Raw genomic sequence first — 18,628 nt, 5'->3', positions numbered from 1 at the left:
GTGGCGGGGGTAATTGCCCTCTGGGGGTAATTGCCCAGATACGCACAAAGTAAGTGTGAGGTTGTGCATGTGTATGTTTGTGTGCATTTGAGTGGATTCACAACTGTCTTATTCTCTTTGAACCCATGGATGAAACTGCACAAAAATTGATGACATAAAATCAAAATTTCTCGCCTGGGCATGTCAACGCTCTAATCGGACATTTGAAGAAAAAAAAAAATATCATATAAGTTTTCTGTCAGAATAAAGTGGAAAAGTGATAAACTACAGTATGCCTTCCAAGAGGGTACAGTTTTGAACACTTTACATGATTTAGCTTTGATTCATTCTTTTGCACATGCTTCAGGATGGGATTGACTTTAGTTTTGTTTATTTATTAGGAGAAATTTCATTTCATTGGAATAATGATAAAACAAGCGAAAATATTTCCCAACATTATGTTAAAGGAGTTCTAAATGAATCTTGAGATTACTCAGAAAGATGGTAGCTTCAATTCCCTATCATCAAAGGCACAAATGCACCGGTGGAATTTTTTTGTCCATCCTTATACAGTGTATAACTGATAGTTGTTTGAATGATTGTGTGAAACTCCAGCGTTATCTTTTGGCAGTTGACAGTAACAAAGCAAAAGCACACAACACTCATTATTTCTAGATCATAAAAAATTCACTTCTATAGTTCATATTTGCTGAGCTTCTTCCTATTTCTCATGACCTAATCCCCCCCCCCCAAAAAAAAAAAAAAAAAATCCTGGAAAAAAAAGGGGGACAAGATATAACAGAAATAAATACTATCAGTTTCATATTTTCATAAATCAAAGCTGAAAAAAACATTACAAAACATGTCATGCATTTATAAACATTTCATTGCTGACAAATAAAAAAAAAAGAAAAAAGCTAGGTTACCTAAAGGTAAGATGGCGGGTGTATGCAGCATATAAAGAGGATATCCACATCAAAAATAAAAAGGAACTCTAAAAGGAAGAAAAGAAAAATCCTTCAGGATGTTCCAAAAATGACAAAAATCGGACAAGGAATAAGAAAGATATGACATCTTGAAATTTCATATTTTGGGGAAAATAATTTCTTGACCACTCCTCATTAATATTCAAACGACCGAGTTGATGATGTCATGCCCTCACAAATTTCAACAATGCATCAACGTGCTGATTTTAACACTTATAGCGACTGGTCAAGAAGTGTTTTCCGAAAAATTTTGTAATTTCAGAATGTCATGACTTCCATATTTCTCATCCAGTTTTTGTCATTTTTGCACTATTCTTCAGGGATTCTTCTCTCTTTCTTTTGAAATTGACATAAGTTCTATCACAGACAACTCTATGCTGTTCCCTTTAGCAAATAGATGAAATTAACCATTTTGGTAGAAATGACAAAAAGTGCATAAAGAATCCCCTCTCCTCTACCAAAGAGTATTTTCTGTAAAAAGCAATTTTATTCCCTTTTTCAAATTCTAGAATAGCAGGGTTATCAGTTTCAGTCTTTGTTTTTGTCTCATGAACATAAAACAAGGAAATATGATGGCATATCACTCACAAAAAAATAAGACATGTCTGTTTCGAAGCACATCTAAATTAAATGCTGCAAATTCATACATAGACCGTTATTCCCTAGTATCCTTTTTTTTTTCACTATTAACTTCTGAACAGAATGTTATTTCTGACAGGTGTATATATTGCCTTTTTCTTTAAATGTCTTTTTTTTTTTGGGGGGTGGGGGGGGGGGGGGGGGGGGGTGGGGGTGGGGATGGTATTCGAGTCCACCGAAGGATTTGATTTCCATGAACTGACTTTTTTCCCCTACTGTTAGGTTTTAAAAGAGAAATTTCCTTCATGCTAAGGTTAACTCTGACTTCAACAAAAATCAGCAAGTCAGAAGAAAAATGTTTGAAACATTTGCTAAATTTCATTATTTCATGATCACACAAGATAGCAAAGAAAAAACTTATAAGAAAATTAACTGCCTCTCAAGCCCCTTATTGGCTTCCATATGCAGGGGCGGATCCAGGAATTACGTATAAAGGAGGGGGTGCGAAAATTACTTCTGGAGCCACTTCCAGCCTTAAAACAAGCAAGCAAGTTTTATAAAAAAAAAAAAAAAAAAAAAAAAAAAAAAAAGCTTAAGTGCAGGCTTCTGCGCAATTTTTTGGTGCCCCCTTGCATGTTTTCCTTTTCATTTCTTTCATTTAAAAAAATGAAAGTGAAGGGGGCATGGATCCTCGTACCCCCCCCCCCCCAATTTGCCACTAATATGGAACTTGTGACCTTTATTTTTTAATAACTGATATTCCCTCTCCTTATCAATTCAAGATTCTGAGCAATCTTTCACAAGGTGAAGCAATTTTTGCCAAGATTAAAAAAAACAAAACAAAGATTTTCCCTTTCTAAATTCTAAAATTGCCTCAGTGACAGTTATGATAATTCCGAAGAATCACTGAAGGTAGAGCAACCCCTAATCTAAGCAGTTCATCTAGCCCACTGAAGATGTTACATCTTAGGATTTTCCTTGGGACAATTACATTTCACTCCTTGCTTTTGCATAGAATTTGGAGGTCTCAAAAGCTATTCAACACAAAATGTTCACTAAGACTAGTGTAGAGGGGAAAATAACATGTAGCTTTCCTCAAAATGCTCATTTTCACAGGCATGTTAACTAGTCGGATCGGACGCTGTATACGTACCTTAGCAAATACCCCACAAAAATTGTTGGTGAGATTTTTCGCAAAAAGCTGTTGGTAGGGACCCTTCTTCACATTCTTGACAATCGAGTCCATCAGATACATTACAGGCAACTTCTCCGTCGCAGGGGCCTAGGTGAAATAGAACAAGATACCTTGGAAAATTAAGCAGTATTCATTATAACGAAAACTTATCTGGTAGAACAGGACAATGGCAAATTTGCCATTCAGATTGTAAGAGTATGTAGAGGTCTTTTGATATGGCTTGCTGAAAGAAGATTCTATACACTGTTATTGTTTTTAACAATATATCACGTGGTGCTTTGTGTACACTTTTGTAACCAAACAGGGTTTTGTTTCATTTGTGTCTTAGTGTTGTGTGATGTGTTGTGAGTTGTTGTCATTGACAAGTCAATGTTGATCATCACTGTATAGCTGTACATTTTTTTAAAAATGAAAAAAAAAAAAAAATGTCACTCGGCTTTTGTAAGTCAAACTTGTTATGCTCCAGAAATCTCTCCTTTATCACACACCCCACATACACACATAAATGTACAGCAGACACAATCACAATGGTTTGGTTCAAACAGAGTTCTCACTCTCTCAACCATCTTGCCTTTCATATTCACCACCAAACATTATTTTCTCTTGTCACATTCACTATCATAATAAAATTCAATTTCTATTCACAACAACACTGACTAGTACACAATATGTTGGTCATATTTTTTCATATCATAGAAAGTTAAACAGAGCTGCATTTCAGACACAAGTACAAGCACTACTACATCGCACCCTCCTGTTGTACAAACTTATATCACATATTCATCGTTATGCACACCATATGCTGCCCATACATCATTACAATGAAAGGGGGGGGGGGCACGGCATAGTCAACAAATAGCCACTTCCTGAAGATATCGCTGTGTAACACAAAACCAGCGATGTCAATCAACGGGCTCTGGCAATATCAGAACCATCCAGGCTTATCACAATGGTTGGCTGCCCAGATCACAAGTTTCAATGGGCAAAGGTCACTTGGCAATAAGCTACACTGTGTGGCGCAAACAGGAATTACATGTACTGTATCATTTTGCAACAGACGCAGTGTAAACACACGGGCAATATCAAATTGTGCAATCTCATTAACCAGCCATTTTTGACAGTGTATGAATTTTTACATCTTATTACTGCCTGCCACATAAGGATTCTGATTTTTTACAGCTGAAGAAAAGAAGAAAATGCTTCATATTTACTCAATAAAAATCTATACTTTTAATCTACATGCAGTCTTAAAACATATAGACCACACTGCCTTTAAATTACAATTGTACACCCTTTCAATAAGGTGCACTGGCAATAAACCATTTCAGCATACTGTTCAAATGGGTCTGCACAAAATATTGAACAGGTGTTACATGGAACACCATTTGCATTGCAACCTTGTCAAAACATGTACGGCTGCAGTTAAATCTAGCTGACATGTACTGCCATTATCTTTTGCACTGCTGAACACATGCAATACATATTAACATTCCCATGTTTTATATAATTTCAGTATGGCAGTGATTTCTATTAAAAAAAAGAAAAAGAATTGAAATATTTGTCGACAGTGATTTGAAATTTACTGTACCAAATTCACTACAGATGTTTCCTGGATTTTGTGTATCAAATTTCAGAGTGGGAAATATGTAACTCTCTTCTCCTTACACTTAGTTTCCAAATTGCTCATAATTTAACTCAAATCACAACAACCAGACAAATTACCAGGGCTTCCATAAATGCAGAAGTTACATGACCAACTCACTTCAATTTCCTCTTATATATATATATTTTTTTTTCTTTACACAAATCTTCTCAATGGCTTGCCAACATGTAAAGATTGAGCTCAACTGCAGCCCACAGAGTTGAGATGCAGGCATTGAAATTGTTGCCAGGATACAAATTGATCCATCCATTCAGGCCTCTACACTCGCATGGCGACAATACTCTATTCATGAGCTTCCCTCGCTGAGCAGTCCTTTTTTTTTTTTTAAGAGACTTGGCAATCTGAGAATGTTGTATAAAAAAAAAATAGCAAAAATCAAACTTCCTCATTACTGACAGTACCTCGTACCCTTCCTAAACAGCACAACTGAATACAAGCACTTCAATACATCACCCCCCCCCCCCTTCATCAGCATGCATTTCTCATACAGCGTACGATAAGAGTAATCTTTCAAGAGGCTATGATAATGCACATACCATTGAAATTTTAGTCATTTCTTTTCAGACCCCCCCCCCCCCCCTATTTTATTTTTCTTTGCCTTGAATAAGGGACTAAGTGCAAAATCATGTACTTTCAAGGTCTGCAAAGGATTACAGAGCTCACATAAAAACAGCTGGGGACCTTCAGTATTCTTTTGCTGTGCTAAACGGATGAATTGTGTGCATCCTCAGTGAAACATGAACAGCTACAGGACTTGCATAAGCCACAGGATACACACTAAATCTCCCAGTAGGCCTACAGCTTTAGAAGCGATGCTGCACAGAAATGAATTTCTTCAGTCAAATTTGATTCCTTGTGTTGCTTTAACTGTGGGAATATGCACACTGCATAGAATTAATGTTGACTATATTAGTATAGTGTTAAACCCAAACTGCAATAAAGGGGGGAACCCCACAGCTACAAGCCAAAAAAGGAAAATTTGGCTGCATAAATGATGTGACCAATCCAAGCAGCAAAATACATTTCTGCCAAATCCATAGCCTTGGCTGCTATCATTTGATTGTTTTTGTTTTAACAATTACCATACCATAGAATTATTTTTTCCCCTCAGACTGGTTATTTCCGCAAACTACAACTACGCTGACGCTTTTAACACAATGCATTAGCCCTCTATGATATCCTCATGTGAAAGAATGATAGGCCTACTGACTTTCAAAGCAAAACAGAAGCATTCTGCTTATAGATGCCTGTCTAGAACAAAGAATTCCCCAAACAGCAAATCAGCCCCCATGTTTGGTGCACCCTATACACACAAAGTTCTGAAGTTACCCAACTTTGATACAGCACAACACAGAGACTCCAACTCTCCCGATTTCGACAGGAGATCTCCCGCCTAAAGCCCATTTTTGCAGAATCTCCCGTACTTTCTCCCGCTTGAGATTTAATTTCTCCCGCTTGAAATGACTTCTTACTTAATTTCATTGTATGTTGAAAAATAAGCCTTAGATAGCGCGAGAGAGCATCTAGAACCGTAGACCGCAAGGAACTTCGCGCTCGTGATGTGCGCAAAGCGCACATCAAGTTGGAGTCTCCCGTTTGCTAGGGGTTTCAGGCGGGAGAATCTCCAGATCAGAGGGTACTTGGGGTTGGAGTCTCTGACAACATTCCAATGCTTTTTACACTTAAAAAAAAAACCAACAAAAATGATTTAAAGTTTGAGAAATTTGTAGGAATAAACATTGATAACAATTGCCTAAAACATCACAGTGGTTACATAGAATACTTAAGTCTACCTTATATGTTTGTTTTTCCCTTTGGCAACCCTGGAAATCATATTCCTTTCATAAGCTGACAGTATACTGTAGAATAGGTAATTCACAGCTTAGAGTCTCAATAATAAATAGTTGATGAAAATCTTGATGCTCATCAGTTACAAGTCCCTTGTCTAAATGGCAATAATACAACACTGAGTCTTCCAACATCAAACTCGCCTTGGTTATGTCAAGACACATTATACCTTAGACCCGACAATACTTAGCAGCATAATCTTCACATTGTCTCACCATTACACATACTATGTACCTGTACTTCAAAAAACACTCACTGAAGTTGCAACATGTATATTCTTTTCTTCTTTTTTTTAAGTCAACATCTCCATATTTGCAGAGTCACTGAAGTTATTTATTGATTGAAATCTGCACAGAGCAGAATTTGTATGATTGTTGCTCACCATTCTTTTTGTGTAATCTCTATGAACAGCTGTTGCTGCTAATGCTGCTAAACAAGAAATAACAAATAGTGACAATGTTCAATTAGACTGCAGCTTTGCAAGCATTGTCGAAAGTACAATTTGAAGAAAACAAATAATTACAATTTCCAATACATGATTTGTACACACTTCTGCCAATTCTGCTCAAATTTGTTCAACAAATTGGAATAAAATATTATCTAGGCATTCACCTTGATAAATGTCTGTGATAATCCTCTCTTGAAAACCCAGTCTATAGGTAAGACAACAGCTCACTCGGCCCAAAGTACTAGTGTATGATTTTTTTTTTGTACTTTACTGCTTTCGTGTGGGGGGGCTCAAGCAGAAGGGATACTATGTCACATTAGAGGAATAACCAAATGGTCCTAATGGAAGCATACATGTACCTACACAATCCTTCAACAAATGTTTTTTCTCCCAGTTCATCAAAAACAGTTATACAGCGATGGTATAACTTGGTCGAGATGGGGATTCAGGTCCTAATAAAAGACCACTTCAATTTACTGTTTTTCATCAAATACATTTCTAATTCCTCTAGAATTGTATCTTTTTGAATATTGCATTTGAGTGGTTTCCGATTATCTCAGAGAGTTAAAACCTTAAATTCCCATCTCAGTCAAAACTACACTATCCCTTTACATGTAATATGAATCAGATCACAAGTGCAGGTTTCCAATCTCTCTGAAAAAAAAAGGGGGAAACAAAAACACAAACACACAAAATCCAAGGAAAACTTGCTTCCTTGCTCAGGACTTGTTTTTTGCTAAAAAATTAACATGTCCCTAAATTGTATCCCTCAGGAAAAATCAAATCCTGCAACACTAAGATATGACCATAACAAGCAACTCTGTAAGGTGGAAACTTTTACACAATTCTATGTGCAGGGGCAATTTCTTTTTAGTGACCTGCACTTGTCCATCTTGAAAAATTCTTCATTGTCTTTCTTTTTTTTTTTTTACATACCTCACAACTCATCTCTGTTATTTTTGTGCTTAGTTCAGTGGAATGCAATACTGTATCATGGAAAAAACAAATCATATTCCACATTCAGGGAAATAACATGTTGTGGAGGCAATGACTCTTTTGCTCGCAAATTCACTTTGAATTTCTTTGGCGGTCAACTGCCGGAAAGATTTTCTGCTTTAGTTTGTCACAGATCAATTGCAATTTCTTTGGTACTCTGTTGAACATTTGGAAAACTGTCATTGTACGTGAATTTAGTGGTATGGAAATTGCTCTCTGATCAGGTGAGCTGGTGCCACCGTTTTTTTTTTTATTATTATTATTTTTATTTTTATTCGTCATCATTTTTGCCAGAGTCTTACCAAACAAATAGTCACAAGGGAGTGGAGCAAAAGTTTTCATCTGCTTTGTGTACTGCCTACAAAGGTTAAACACAACATGTGTGAGTGGATCGGAAGGATGGATGGACATGCAAAAAACAATGAAGCAGCAGCAAGAGCCTTTTACTGGTACAAAGGCGACTTCTCTGCGTAATGCAATCTTACACACCCTGGCACAGCAAGTCTGCGTGGGTAAAGATATCCCCATCATCGATGTGTAATCCTGCAATTGCATCCTTATAGCCCCAAGGAAAATGGTTCGATGAAGTTCTTACGGCCGACGCAGTGCAGCACGTTCCATGAGACGCGATGACACAGATTCAACACTGCTACTAGTACTCCTCCTCAGTCAAGTTTGTGCATTCCCTACTCGATGGCTCCGGAGTCGTCGTCATCCCAGCAACTGTGAATGGTGGCACGTCAAACGCAGTCTGTCCAGCTCCACATCAAGAACAAATTGAATGCACATTTCCCCCACTTTCCTATATCACTCTACTCGGGTAGATTAATTCAGGAACAAAGTGGCAGATAGGATGAAGGGCCACTTAAAAATGTGCATCCCCCCCCAAAAAAAAAAAATAAAAAAAAATTGATGGGCAATAAAACAAAGTCAAACAAAACCCAAACTCGATTAACTTATGACCATCTCATCAGGCACCACTGAAAGCTGACCATACATTATGACCATTCCTCCTCATTAAGTCCCGGACATGGGCAAATTTATGATCGTGTAAATTCAACACACCCACAATCCACATAGAAGGGCAATAAAAGCAAGATCAAACAACCCCCCCCCCCCCCCCGAAAAAAAAAAAAAAAATAAAAAAATAAAAACAATCATTAAACCTACAGCATTCTCGTCAGGCAACACTGAAAGCATACATTATGACCACATCACCTCATTAATTCCCATGCGTGGACAATATCATGATCTTGTAAAGTCTACACTGTTAAGTCTTAAGATGTTAAATTTTACAACCAAGTTACTAACTTAGCAATTAATTTATAACACTTCTCCACATGTGCACCTGCTGAAGAAAGATACATCAACAAGGGCTGAAAAACACAAATTTGCAGAACTGCAGTCTTTGTGTACTGTAAAAGCGCGTATTTTCACATACAGTAAAAGTGGATATTTTCGCGCAACTAATTTTTTGCGCTCAGCCGGGCAAGAAGAATTTCGCGCGTTCTGAATTCCGCAGAATCAAGACATCAACTACTGGAACATACGGCATGCAAAAATATTCGCATGCTTTTATTTTTGCGCTAGGCTCTGGTTGCGCAAAATGCACGAAAATTTCAACACCTCGAAAATTTCCACTTTTACAGTAGATAATTTCATGGACAAGACTAACATTTTTGCAATGCTGTTTTCTGCAATTTTGACGCCGAGGCTACTAAGTGCACCAATACCCTAGCATGTGGCAATATTTTTGCATGTTGTTAAATTCGCGACACAGCTGTGCTTTGCTAAATTTGCAATTTCAACCCTTCCAAAAACAAGTTTTTACAGTGTTATCCTTTCCACGTAATGCCAAGTTGCTCTCTTTGCCAACTCTTCGACACCAATCTGATAATTCATATCCAGATTCACATTAGAACAGTCCAGACTAATAAAATTGTTACATCAAATCACAATTTGACCAGCACAACAGTACAAGACATTCCTCGCATTCCTCGCAGTGTACACTCTTACATCTTTATGTCAAATTGCTGCATTATGATCGGTCATGTATCAAGGTACAGAGGACTCCCGTTGACTGTTCTCCTCGGGACCAGTGGTTTTTTTTTTTTTAAATCTCATCACTTTGTGTGAAAAGGGTTTAAAAAACAAAATTTATTAGTAAAATTTGAGGCAAGATAAATGTTCATAAAACAAGTTTGATGAACAGTGTTCTTTGCAACAAGAGTCCACCGTATTTGATTTCAAACACGACTCTCTCTGCATTAGGGCCATTCTCCTTCACACAACGCTGCTTTGCCTCTCAGTCAGTCAGTCACAATACCACACACAAGTTCTCTTGAACAGTAACCATCTCCTACTGCTCACAATCTCTAAGCACATATGAAACAGCTCGACACATTCACTCATACAATCAATAAACCACTCTTGAACTTTTTCCCCCCACACTCAAATACATAGTTTGCTCGCGTGCAAGTGCCGATGAGTACATATTTGCCATGGAAACATGTTATGATATGTACCAAAGGTATATCTCGGTTATAAAATACATGTATTTGTGTGGCTACACAAATGGCTCAAAACCATCTTCAGCATTTGCAAGACATTTTTCTTTCTTTTGTTTGTTGTTGTATTGTGTTTAAGTTGTGTGTACTCACAAGTGATTTATCCAGTTTTCCTATTTTGTAACTAAACACCATTGTAGCACCATGTTGCACAATGAATTTTCACTTTTTAGCATCTAAGTTCAAGAAAATATTTCACAAATGGGCAAGTCAGTTACATATCATATAATACATGTAAAGTAAAAGATAATGCCAATTAGTGGAAGTGGTTCCACCTCCCCCCCCCCCCAAAAAAAGATAGAAATTGCTTCACAAGAGCAAAATTCACATTCCCCATGAACACTAATTGCTCAATGTAAATTTCCAGTGCAGTCACGCGCCGTGCAGACAATTTACGAAGAACACTTCTCCAGAAGGGAATAAGAGTGTGGAGTGTATTTTTGTAAGCTCTGATTATCTGTTGCAGTGGCACTGTCTAAGCCATCCTGTACAAATAATAAAATAGAAGCATCATAGATAAGTCGATGAGCCAAAGTCAGAATCTTTCGGGCAGCCCGTCATCTCCCAGCATCGTCCTCTGGGCAGTCTAGATGGCAAAGGTACATCAAACAGGAGCACAGTCTGCCCAGTCTGTCCTCAAATTCAGCAGCAGCCAATGTACAAGTGTATGCAAGCAGTCGCTTCTCGGATTCGATGCGGCAAATAGGCAGCCTCCATGAGCTGGCTGACAAGTTGGCAGGACCACCTTCATTGCACCGACTTGTGGGAGGAAATTGTAGTTACAATGTAATCTACATGTCCATGTCCATGGCAAAAAGAAAGCTATGTTTGCATTCTGAAAACCCACTGCAGCCACACACAACACAAGGCTAACGCACCATACTAGCCACATCTACATAAATCTGACTTCCTCTTTTGACCAACAATCAATACACTGAGCACGCCCCACTCGCACACCACCAAAGCCAACAAAGTCCTTCAATGCTTTGCATTGAAGCAGCTTGTTTGCATTGGCCGTTGCTCATCACAACACAGCGCATTCAACAAACAGCACTACAAAGTCAAAGAAACAAACTCTCACTGCTTTCAAAACTCAATCACACAACCATGTTTATGGGAAAAAAGATATTTCATATAAACATGATGCAAATCATTCTAAGCCTGTAAATGTTGAGCATGAAGAATTCATCATAACACCTGTGTATAGAGTGATGTACCGATACAATGGGGGCATACTCCTGAACTGCACACATCACCATCCAAATGTAAATGGATATGATTACTACAAGAGTATCACAATTCACACCAGACACATTTACACAAGCCAAAATTCAATAAACACACAAACATCAAGCATACTACATAACAAAGCCTTCATCCAGTTACCGAAGGAAAAAAAAGCCATGGCAAAAATTGTGCTAAGACTGAAAATCTTGTGGGAAAAAGATGAAGAGATGTTGGTACATTGAAGCATTTCCAAATACTGTATATGAAGTTTTTGAGTATGCTTCAGTGCCACTACTCTAAGATTTTAGTTGTACATGTATAAGAATGTGTTCCTCTATAACCCACAACAATTTGCAAAGGAATTAAAAGATTTTGCATAATGACATATGATTGCCATTGTGACAAAGTTCAGTAAGAAAACCCAAAGTTTGCAGTACACTTTACTTTGTACACACCTTACACTACACCATCGTTTTCACAATATCATTACAAATTTGAAGGTTTATGAACTACAAAAAAAAAAAATGTACATAGTAATCCCACTACTTTGTTCTATAAACAATTACACTGTACAGTCATCATTTGCCTGCTGAGAAATTTTATTAATTCCATGATATAGAACAAAGTGACATTCATGTAGATAAGTGAGATAGAAGTGGGACAACCATCATTTACTTCTGTGTAAAGATCATGATTATATAGTAATACTACACGTAATGTTGAGAAGAATTCTGAATAAGATGTGAAATGCTCAGACACCAAAATTAACCGCAGAAATGTCACAAGTTTGAAGCCAAAGAAGAGAAAAATGTCAGAATTATCATTATTAATTTTATTTTATTTCATTTTATTTATTTATTTTTTTTTTGGGGGGGGTTAAAAGATATATATTTACATATGCAAAACTTTTCATCTTCCGACAGCAAAGAATATAAAATATTTTATTATTTGTTCTCCAGTGTTGACTGCACATTGTTATTTTGGTCTGTCACACAGCAAACACCTCCCCAGATATAATTTCACTCTTGAAATGCAAGCGATCATGATTTCCGCCAGTCCCTTGAGTAGTTTTCTCTCAAAGCAGCTGTTCATCTTTCATTTTGGTGTCTGAGCAAAGAATTAATCAAGCATATAATTTACTTTATTTACATTTAAAAATAATCACATCTTAAAAATTATGTTGTGGTCCTCCTCTCATGTTACTCTAATTGTTAAATAAAATCAATTTCAGAACAAACACAGTCTCCATTTACCCTATCCGGTGCATCCCTTCTTATCCAAACAAATTAAGCGAATGAGAACTGCATTAGACTGGGATTCATATATCAGCCACGTATTGTCTAGCACAGAGCTTACAATAAAGAGGCAAACATATGAAATAAGGCAGTGTGTCTGGCTCTGTGATCAGATCTGCAGATACCCGCAAATTAGTGTTGTAATGTGCTTGAAAATGACTAGTTTGATGAACACCCGGGCTGGCCTGGTACTTTTTTTTTTCAATTTGTAACAACATAGCATTTAATTGTTAAATTTCTTTGAAATGAAAATGGGAGATTTTTTAGTTAAAAAAAGGAAAAACATAAAAATAATATAGGATACAACTTCCAGGACCAGTTTTAAATGGCAGAGGGGGAAAAGAATCACACGAAAAAATTGAAACAACCTATGCATGATTGGTGAGAATTCTGATCACAAATATTGCTCTACACATGTCACGTCAATAAGCATCATCTCCAGAAGTAAATGCCACATTAAGCTGTCAATTTCTCAATTGCTAATTTTCATGGGTGTTCATGAAGGTAAACTGATACCCATTACATCATTAACATGTCCCACTACATAGAATTAGCAGGGTCGGGGTCTAGTTGATTCTTTTTTCGCCCGATTAAATCTGCTATCAGTCTACCCTCCTACTTGTATAGCACTATGGCCTCAAGCACAACTTGCAATCAGAAAAAGCAAACAAAACGAAAAAAAAAAATTCTGCAACCACCTGCTTGCTTACAGACTGACCACATATTTGCCACATATTTTTGTCAAATATATGAAATTGAACCTGATCATGAAAATGCTGATAGAGGCAAAACTGGTGAAGATGGGGGAAAATTGACATGAAAAAAAAAAATTGTCCGTATCTAAATCAAAGTTTGATAATATTTATCATCAGCTTTCAATCTAGTTAAGGTCCAATGATTGGTTTTACAGATGTCTATCACCATGGCAATTGGAAACAATCTTCCGTTTTACTTGTTATGCAACTCCAGCTGGACATTTACATCAAATACATGCTCAATAATGAAACACTATTTTGTAGCAGGTCATGATCATGGTCACCAGCAAAAAAATGCTAAGTCTTCTCAAAATAAACAGATTTGAAACATTTTCATCTAACATCTCATCAGTTGAGTTGTATCTGGTTAGTGGTATGGGCGGCAATCTGATGCAAGCAAGATATGGATGCAAAACACTTCGACAAAAAATGCTAGGTGGCTACCTAACGACAGAGTCAAGTTTGCGCCATTTGGACTTGTAAAATTGTATCAGTTTTTTACTTTTGTGTCTAAAAGTAAGTTGGGTAATCAATGACGCAAATATGATCAGGATAGGGCCTAGGTCATTTTATATTTACTTGAAAAACCAATTTTTTATGCCAAGCCCATGAAATCTCATCCATGCTTGACATCATCCAAAATTGAAAGGATAAGTGCATAGCGTGCACGTGCACTCTGTTCCGCCATTGTTACGAAAACCTAGTGTCGTATCATACACTACAGGACACTGCGTAATCGCCGTAAATAGGCGCTACCGATCACGTGACAAGACAGCAGCCATACAATTCGGTGTACGATACGAGTAACAGTATTTTGGACGAAACGGGCATGAGGTAACAGCATAGAAACTTCACTCTACCACTCCTGACAATAACTACACACCCTAAATTACGAATCAAAATCTACTTCACAAATTGAAAATCATGATGTAAGTAACCTTTACACAATATCATATCTATGAATGCGGGTAATCTCGAGAGAAATGAACCTTCTGCAAACGGGCTTCGATGAGTCGCACAATGTGCGATGCATGCTCGACGTTCTCCTCCGCTAGCATGGTGAGCATGTTGATGTGTGGTTTGCTGTTGATCTTCAAATCGGAGAGAGACGAGCCATATTCTCGGCAAATTGCCGCATCCATGGCGATGACTGATGCTTGTTTCGACCAGCAGATGGTGCGTTGGGATGTCAGCGTGGTAACCGTACGAGAAAGGTGTGATTTGACCAGCACATGACGGTGAAATAAGCGGCGATCTCCTCACGACTATTTCTGCAACACTCGACCGTCTCTCGTTGTTTATGGCGTGTACTAGTATGCAAATTATGCGCAGCTACGTGAGTTCTGTATGTATGTAGTGCAGTAGTGCGTAGTTGCAACGTCGCAGTGCATTGCACGCAATGAAGGTTTACCTCGCGTACCGTTCATGCGCAATGACTGGGGAATACCAGTGCGCATATATGATGCGCATGTTCAAAAATACACCTGCTCATGTGACCGAAAGATACTGTATTACATGCCATTTCATTGGCTGATTATCGCACAATCGCGGCAAAATGCCCACTAACACGATCCGAAAGAAACTCACCATGAATGCAGGACAATGTGCAATCGAGGAAGTTGGCCACCTCCCTGTGAAGAAATCTTACGTTTTTCATGTTCACTACTTTGCCTTCTTTCCACCTATCTGGTTTTTAAGCAGTACTTGTAGACTAGATTGCCTTATCAAAATACAATGTAATAGTTATGTTGTTTGTTTGTGTAAGTAACACAGAAGTTGTTGTTTTCTTGTGAAGTGGCTTGTTACACAATGACACACAGTAACACATATTAATTAGCAAGAGGTCCTTGTAGGGGGAAGGGGGGGGGGCGAGAGGAAAGCAAGTTCAGGGGAACAAAAAAATGTAAGGAAACTACATACCAGATGAACAACAACAACAACAACAACAACAACAACAACAACAACAACAACAACAAAACTTTCAGGCAAGCTAGCGGGAATGCACTCGGAAATTACTATCGGGCAAAATCTTCACATTCTATTTTATCGGAGAGCCAGAAAATGTAGTAATGTAGTAGGCTACAATGTATTTACAATATTGTACTTTCGACTTTTTGATTAATAATATATTTTATTGGCTAGACTTCTTATCTGTATTTTATTGATTGCACTCTAATTTTTGTACGCAGACAAAACTACCCATGCTTACATGATTGCTACTATGAAGAAACGAAAGAAATAAAAAACAGACTTTTCGTATATTTTTTCAGGTGTTTGGAACGATTACCGAAAAATAGACAACAGGATTTCAAGTGTGGCATTAAAATGTCAAATCATATCCCTGCACCCATTCAACTACACCGGTGTACAGGCCTCAGCACAAACAAGATAGGGAGTGGTGAACAAGAGTTATCTACCTGGCACACCTTTGTTCGTTTGTTTGTTTGTTTGTTTGTTTGTTTGTTTTGCTTAAATAATGACAGATTTGATGCACACACCACTTTCTTGTCTTTTTTATCGAATCGAAAAACAAAGTAAAGCGGCGTTTGGACATCACAGAATGTAAATTGTTTAAAACTTTATTCAAGAAGAAGGTTGAATGTTTTAGGCAATCTATATGGAAAGAAAGAAAGAAAGAAAGAAAGGAAGAAAGTATCAATGTATAATATTATTGAAACCCAGTTGTCTTCTTGTCATGTCTTGTTTTGTTTTGTTATGTTATGTTTTGTTGTTTTTGTTTTGTTTTGTTTTTGTTGGGTGTGTGTGTTTGTGTATGTATTTTATCGTCTCACATAACCCTTTCTTTATCTTTCCTTTCCACCCTCCCTTCATTCCTATCCTTGTATTATGTAAATAATCTCCCTTCACCTCATTGCGCATAGCCTCCCTTGTCTATTCCCTGTTTTCGTTTGAGATTGGGTATTTTTTGTTTTTTTCTTCCACTATGTATACATATATACATGTATTTTTTTTCTTTTATTCCTGAGGGACCTTGTCTTACAAGCTATGCAAGTTCACTAAGGTCTCCTCGTTTGCCTTTCTCAAAATATTGTTATATCACTTACCCTTTCTTATCATTTCACATACACATGTAATTATATATTTATGTATTTGCAAAAAAAAATATATATATATAGTGTTAGTTGTTGTTGTTCCTATATACTCCTGAAAGAAAGTGTCAATGTTATTGTTATGTTATTGTTATATTGCTTATTGTTGGAAGAAAGACAAATGAATAAATAAACTTGAAACTTGAAACTTTGGATCGTCTAAAATATGCAACAGATTATTCAGCGGCCCAGTAATACTAGCACTTCGACATGGGCTGCTGCGGGCCGCGGACAGGGGGAGAGGGGCCCTTGGCTCAAAAAGATAAAACAAAGAAATACAACTCCCCACTTGATTTTCCGAGTGGATTTCTACATTAATCAATTCCAGTTTGTATTTATTTGTTTTAAGAGGAAACAGTGAATGTTCAACAGTAAGCAACCACGTGATCGACGCGGCGGCTTCTCCAATGGACCAGGCAATCAAAATAAAGTGTATTGCCCATACATAGGGGCACAACGACTGCAGGCTGCAGCCACGAGACTCGAACCAAGGACTTCGTGGTTTATTTTCCGTGGTCTATACATTTAGTCACAAGGGGGGGGGGGGAGGGTTAGGTCTTATCAACGTCACTTCGAGTGATAGTGTTATGTCCGTTAACATTATAGAGGATTTACGTTATTTGGATTTGTTGCAGCAACACGTAATAGAAATAACACATTGTGACTCTGTGTAACATTCAATAACAATTTATTGCAATAAAGCCCTTTACAAGGAATTCATCTACTTTATCGATTGAATAAATCATGAATATTTTATCCCTATGTTTTACTTAGGATAAAACGATAGGCTCTTATCATCAGTTTGTGTAGTAGAGTGCAACTGAGTGATAAATTGATATACAAAATATTATATACATTGTATTCCTGCATTTCTTCACCCTCGCCGCTTTAATTCAAGCAATACGCCGGTCTATATTGCTTTCTGGTTTCTATTTCTTTCTGCATCACTGTAACGTTACGTTCAACTACTCGTTCTTTACTTCACAATCGTGGTAATAGTAATCTCATACCAATTTGATAAAGTACATCGGCCTACTGAGTATGATAATACATCTGCGTCAGGCCCGTAACTATGATTTTTGTTGGAGGGTTCAGAATTAGAAAAAAAAAATGGACCACTTCCGGGTTTAATAGGCTCACAAGCAAAGAAAAAAAAGCCATTTCGAAAAATACCAGTATTATACATATTCTAGTAATACTCTATGCTGCCTCTGCCCATGCCACTTTTATCGCCACTGAATTCAAGAAAAAAAAAGCAGAAAAAAGCAAACAGGAATATTATAAAGAGATAAGGTACGAATATATGATTATGTATATATAGGCCCTACATATTTTTTTATTAATTTGAGATATCTGAGATTAAAGCTGTTGAAAAAAAAAAGAAATTATCACAATGTATGTGATTATATCAAAAACATCTTCAAAATTATTTCTTGTTATGTAACAAGTGCAGAATCATTGATATGATTTACTATGGGTTCTTTTTCCTGCTTTATGACCACCTTACTTTAGAAAATGTGAAAATGGCGTTTATCCATGTTCTTGCATTTAAACTCTTCGTTGATACATGACCTACAGACTACAAAATAATACTAACGATGAATGCAGCCAGCCCGACTCACGGGGCAAAACTCATGGAACGCTCATCACCAGACTCGCAAATGTTGCACTATTAATATCAACAAAAATAAAACAATAAAGCTATAATGTATGAGCAGAAAAAGAAGATGACGCTTTATGATAATTACTTTCTGATAAAAATTAAGATAAGTGGGCATACCTGAGAATAGTAGAGCAGAGGTAGGAGTAAAGCAGCCTGTGATAACATTAATGGTAATGATGATGATGACGGTAACTTCTTATACGTAATCATCATCATCAATATCATCATACTAAAAAGTGAAAGCAACGTGGCAGGGTTGGGCCACTTACACTTTTTATGCTGTCAGTCGGAAAATAGAAAAATAGTGTTTGTTTTGT

General features: G+C 37.2%; 1 pseudogene; it reads right to left on the bottom strand.

The window, feature by feature from the left end:
• LOC139743398 (uncharacterized) overlaps nucleotides 1-14,842 on the bottom strand; it is a 33,574-nt pseudogene extending 18,732 nt beyond the window's left edge.
• Between the last annotated feature and the right edge of the window lie 3,786 nt (nucleotides 14,843-18,628).

This window comes from Diadema antillarum, unplaced genomic scaffold, assembly GCF_040938485.1.
Source record: "Diadema antillarum isolate AM-2024a unplaced genomic scaffold, OU_Dant_1.0 seq00001076_RagTag, whole genome shotgun sequence".
Classification (NCBI taxonomy): domain Eukaryota; kingdom Metazoa; phylum Echinodermata; class Echinoidea; order Diadematoida; family Diadematidae; genus Diadema; species Diadema antillarum.
The sequence above is the reverse complement of the archived record's forward strand: the minus strand, read 5'-3'. Positions and strand labels throughout refer to the sequence as shown.